Raw genomic sequence first — 6,053 nt, 5'->3', positions numbered from 1 at the left:
TGCATTTATTTCTTGAAATCATATTAAATGAGAAAAATGGAAGCATTATCTCCTGTGCCAAAATCCAATTAGCCCATTAGGAAAATGCTAGATGAACTTTCTAGTGGTGACTCAATTTCTTGCACTGATATGGAGATGTATCCTGAAAATTATTAAAGAAAATGTGTCAAGATCTCATTGAACCCTGTGGAAAATGAAGGTCAAATTGTTCCTACTGCTCTCTACCAACAATGTTTGACATGGACCTTCTCCTTTCTAGATGCAATAAGAATCCAATGTGGAATATTAATCTATTATGAGATTGAACGTGACAAATGAATAAGGGAAACACAGCCTCGTTGCCTCCTCTCATTCAATATTTAGATGATGTAGATCCTTCTACATATCGTTTGTCTATAGTTATACAGAACCATGACAAGTTGTTATTGGCCCACCTTTGAATCAATATCACCAATCTTGGATCTTATTTGAATTAAAAAGACAAGATATGAACGGATGGGTTTTTGGATCAATCCTAATATTTGAACATGACTAATCCATAAATTACTTTCATTTACACCATGGTGTTAAACTTCAGTTATGATAATATTGAAGAAGCATCAAGCAAGGTGTGCTTGGTCAAGACAGTAGCAGCTCAATGGAACCAACTTTGAGCATTAATTTTTTGAATACAAGAACGGAGCCAAGGTAGGGCCTTGCCCCTACCTCAAAAAAAAAATTAAAAAATTTTATATGTAAGTTTTAAAAAATTTCACTTGTTCTATATAAAAAAATTTGAAAAATAATATTTCTGCTTTAATCAAATTTAAAAGGTTAAAGGGACTCTCTGCACACGGCATTAAGTCGGTGCTCCTAAGTTGATAATAAAGAATAACAACTTGTCTTTGGTTCGAGAGGCTGTCACGGTCATGGTCGTATCTGACCCGTACGTAAACCGTCCACGGTCGACTCCTTCAACGTGTAAGATCTTGAGCCAGGCCTGTCTTGTTGGCCTGAATTTGGAGGTGTTTGGCTTCAACAAGGCAGACGGTTGTGATAAGAAAGAGCCAACAATAAGCAAACAAGCTTTCTTTTGCCTTTGACGATCAATGGGGAAGCCCACCATGACCATCAGATGAAAAAGTTGGTGGACACATCAGAAGCTTGGACAAAGGAGGACGGTGGCGTGTTCTAAGAAGTGGACCATGCGGCCTGTCTCGAGAGCAAACTAACGAGTCAGGCAATGGATTTGCAGGTTGATATATGATTTCAGAAATTAAATTCGTTCGCAGTCAAACATCTTTCAGAATGGAATATATCTTGGATGTATAACAGTCTAGGATGACGATGCGTCTCTTGTTTCTGAAATTTGTGACTGAGTATCATATGTATCTAAGATATCCAAGTAATTGCAACTTACAGGAGTTTGAATGTCTTAAATCAACCTACGTGCCAAGATGCCCCTGGAAGAATATTTTTAGTTTTCTTTTTAATGCTTTACTTATATGAATTTTATACCCCCAAACAGGGTGGAGCGATTTTTATCACATGGCCAAATTATATACAGTTTTAGCGAAACGTAATTTTTCAAAATTTTCATATAAATTAAACTAAGATTTTTAAAATTTATAAGTAAAGTTTGACTTTTTTTAAAAAAAAAATCCGTAGAGGGTCATGGATCCTATCGGCCCTCTTGCCTTTGCCCATGCTCTTAAGGTTGTGACTTACTTCGAAACCTGGGTAGATACATGGTGCAATTCCAGTGTCGTGCAATTAGAGATCCTGAAACGACATTCCCACCGTCGTTCATTCTGTGGCCTTCAAATTATTGCCAGTTGTTTTCGCTCCACTCCGTGTCGTGGCCACTTCGACGCCGGCCACGTGCCATTAGCTAAATTTGAATCTGATCTAAATTACTTGATTGGATATTAATTTTTTTATATTCAATATTTTCGAAAAAAATATGATTCAAAATCAAATGCATAAAGATCCCTAAATGTCATAAAATAGTTTTAAAATTAGGTTTTTAACTTTGTCAAACTTACGTTCTCCTGGCCTCTTTTAACTGGTTGGTAGCAATTAGCATCAGGCAATAGGAAAAGGAAAGCACGCGTCAAGGAAAGCCAAAGAATGGCAGGGAAGTAGTAACTACCAAGACGCCTAAGAGTGAAGAAAAAGCCGGCGATGCAGCTGCCATCAGTTCAGCTACAAGAGGAAAGCTTTAATTTTCCTCATTTTTTAGTTTCATGGAGGCCGGCGCCGGCGGTGTCATGACCGTCCACCTAACCCAGGAAGAGAGCTGTCAAACTTCGATCTCTCCTCTTCTACACATGGCACTCTCCCAGGGCGTACCAAACTAATGAAAAACCGCATGCAACCACAAGAACTTGTGTGCAGCAATGAAGGTAGAAATTTCTGGTTGAGAGGCAAGCACCTGGAGCCAAGACAGGATTTTGTTTAATGGGGCAAAAGCAATCCAGCTAGATACTAAATGAAATTTTTTAAGATTTTCACTGAGGCCACCAATAATTTTTCTAAAGAATAGAATTTTTTAAAAAGTTTTGGTATGTAAAAATTTTGCGGCATGGCTCTGCCCGGAGAGGCGCTAATACTTCAAATTACAATTTTTAAAGAGCAACCAATACGTAAATAAGTAAATGTCTATGAAAGATGAACATATAAATAAGCAATTTATGTGGATTTGCATGGGCAATTACCTAAGCAAGCCCATACTTACCTGTCTTGATCGATCTACAACTACCACACATGAAAAGTTGTTTAAGTTCTTAGATTCACGGGTCATAACGTTGTTATATATGCAAAATAATGTTTTTTTCTATCCATTGACATGCTACTTCATGCATCATTTCACACCACAACAAAGACAACGGATCATCGGGAAGTCGTTCCAAACCCCGGCCGGTTGTTGCAATGATTCGCAAAATTAGTACCTCTGAAGCAAGTTGAATCGAAGTGCTTGATTTCTTTTCAAGTACTCAAACTTATAAGATTGTTGAACTTTTTTTTAAAAAAAAAAAAATGAAATACTATGAAAATTGAGTGAGACAAGGTTTCGCAAGCAAGCAATTCATTAGAAGAAAAGATTAAATAGCAATAAGGTGCACAACGGCTAAAACTAAAAATAATATTATTAACCTGAATCAAATGCACTTACTGCATCGTATTCGTCGCTGACCTAACTAAGCCGATTCAAACAGATTTGAACAATATAGTCTCCTTACACAACTTCTGAGATTTCGCCTTTGTTTGATTTCAAAGGGTGGTGTCATTCATTAAGGGAACTGTTTCACCTCAACCACCACCGCTGGTCGCGACAACATTCGGGGTAAAACGTGAAACATGACATGAGAATTAGGTTGAAATCTTCAACACGTTGTACAGTTAGAGAGGACGAGAGGTTACTGTAATTTGACCGGGTATACTCGGTTTCTTTCTCCAGCGGTGGAGTCGGTGATGAAGCTAAAAATTTTTGGCTAAGGGTTTCTCTTATATGTATAAACAGTAGAAATGAATTTAAGTATCACTATGTAAATAAAACAAATTTTCTGGCAAAAAAGCAATAACGAGCTCTACCAATCAGCGGAATAATATGTAAGCGGGCTCCATTTAAGTGTATATTATGGATAGCTGCATGTCATGTGATATATTAGAAGAGGAAGAAGATGCTGTTACCAGATCCTCTTCTCCAAAGGACGGGGGGAGGGAGCAGGTGCTGTTACCAGATCCTTTTATCAGGCTGGCCGGTGCCCTTTATCCTGGGCCTGGCTCGAGTCGAACTGGGTACCAGGTACCAGTCCGACCTGGTGTCCAGGCTTACCTGAAACATATATGTGATGCATTTTGGATTTGACTCACAAAAAGTTATGTTTTTGTACCATAAAAGAAAGTGTCTTCAGAGTACGTGAAGATCTCAGGTCAGTTGGCACTACGCAGCTCTGGACCATAAAGATAAGGGAAAGAAAGGGGCTCCATCTCTTGCTTGTGTAAAGAATTAATCCTCCTACTCCAACGAAAGAGCAGAGGTCAAGGGCAGTTGTGGATGTAGGAAGAATGCGGAAGAGTGTATTGTTTCAGAACTATAAAAAAACAAAGTGTGTTCTTATACAATTGCTCGTTTTCCTTTTATAATCTCGATAATGAAAGAGGATATCGTTCATGACACTCAAAGGCAAGCCTCCTCGTTATTAAAAACAAAATGAACTGTACATAACTCTATAAAGTCAGTTAACCACGCCCAATCTTTTATAATAGAGTTAGGCCATAGGTTGATTCTTTCTCCTTTTGGGCTTGTGGTGGTGTTTGAAGTAGAATCCTTCTGCGGTACACGTTAAAGGTGAGAGCAGAAGCACTTTTTTCTCCCTTTTAGAATTATGGGAGTTTCTCTTCCACCATGTAAAGCCTCAAAACTGCACCAGCTGGCCTTGAGATTCTCATGCACCCTTTTACTTAGTTGAACAAAAAGCTTGTATTCTCCGCCTGCTTTCCTTTCTTTTGAATAACAGGACCACCAGATCCACTGCCTTTAAGTGCATCTGTGGTTAGATCATCTAAACTTGGTAGCTAAGATATGCGAAATCCACGTCATGCAGTCTCCGCAAATGGGGATCGGCCACGTCAGCCTTTTCGAAAAGGACTTTTATGAGGTTTCATTGATCACCTAAGTAGAGATGACTTAAATGAGTATACGGCGTTATGGCCGCCAATGGAATTCAGACACTTCGGCCTCCGAAAGGAGTCTAGCTGCCAATGGAATGCAGACATGTTAATTAGACATGGTTTTTGCTCACCGAGGAGGGGCGACTTGTGAGTCAAATGCATAATTGTTAACGGGTTGGATTTGGGCACTCTGCTTCTGTAAAGAGATCTGTAAGGTTGTTTATTCAACTAGGAGAAGTGACTTGTGAAATTCATCGAGTTGAATGATTGTTCGAGCATTGGAAATCCATCGAAGGCATTCATCTCTTGCTATAGAAGGGCGATGCAAGCAGCAACAAAATCATTTGAATTCATCACTAAATCTAATTTAGTAGCTAGTTGTTATTTTTGAAAAAAAGAAAAAAGTGATGCCGTACGAAGGTCTAGTCAATTGTCCTTATTCTAGAGATATGATGCAATGTTGTGAAATCCGGTACGTTTGTCGTATTGATATGCTCAACGATATGGCGTACCCGACATTGCGTACCGTCATGTATCAGCTTGTATCGCCTTTTTGTATTTTTTAATTTAAATGATAAGGTAAAATACTTTCATTTATCTTAAGATAAAAACCTATATCGGCCTTGTATTGTGAATGCAAGGGAGAGAATGCGATACGTATCAGCAGATACACTGATACACTTCATTACGCAGGATTATTGGTTAACACCGGAGCAACTTTTATGGAAAGAGAAGAGAGGGTCCTCATGTCACGACTGGAACTTGCGATAGGAAGAAACGTCTCGGTTTACTTGGCTTTTTACAAGGGCTTCGGAACCTGACCGCCCACTTGACAGGGTGATAACTCGTTTGGGTCTTTCTGTTTCCTTTCAACGGCGAGCACCATTCATATAGTCGCCCTCTCCTTGATTTGCGTGCCTTCGGTCAGATTAAACGCGGTGGGGCATAGGTTATCGCGCCTCCATGCGCCTTCACTTTACCCCCAACTTGCCAAGATAAGCCGGCATTAATGACCAGATCTTGCAAAGAGCCAACTTAGTGAATCCACGAGTTTCTGTATTTTGGCCCATGAAGACCAGGTACCATCAGTGAAAAATCTTCAAAAGGTTAGGTAACACCTACAAGGGATGTGGAAGGGCCAACTTTAAGCAAAGGCCGATGGTAATTGGTAAAAGGTGAAAGCCCCAGGGGGGGCGCATAATCGGGCAGTAAAGCTGCTCGGGAGAAAAGAATCTAAATTTTAAATTCTTATAGTCAGTTACTCTTTTGGACGGCAAAAAGGTAACAGATGTTATTCTTGAATTGAAAAGTATAACTATAAATTTACATAAATCCCAAAATATCCCTGAACAGGGAAGAAGGGGCAATCCCAACCTTTCATCGAATCACCCAGTTGA

Source organism: Nymphaea colorata, chromosome 1, assembly GCF_008831285.2.
Source record: "Nymphaea colorata isolate Beijing-Zhang1983 chromosome 1, ASM883128v2, whole genome shotgun sequence".
In the NCBI taxonomy this organism is placed as follows: Eukaryota; Viridiplantae; Streptophyta; class Magnoliopsida; order Nymphaeales; family Nymphaeaceae; genus Nymphaea; species Nymphaea colorata.
Note: the sequence above shows the minus strand (reverse complement) of the source record.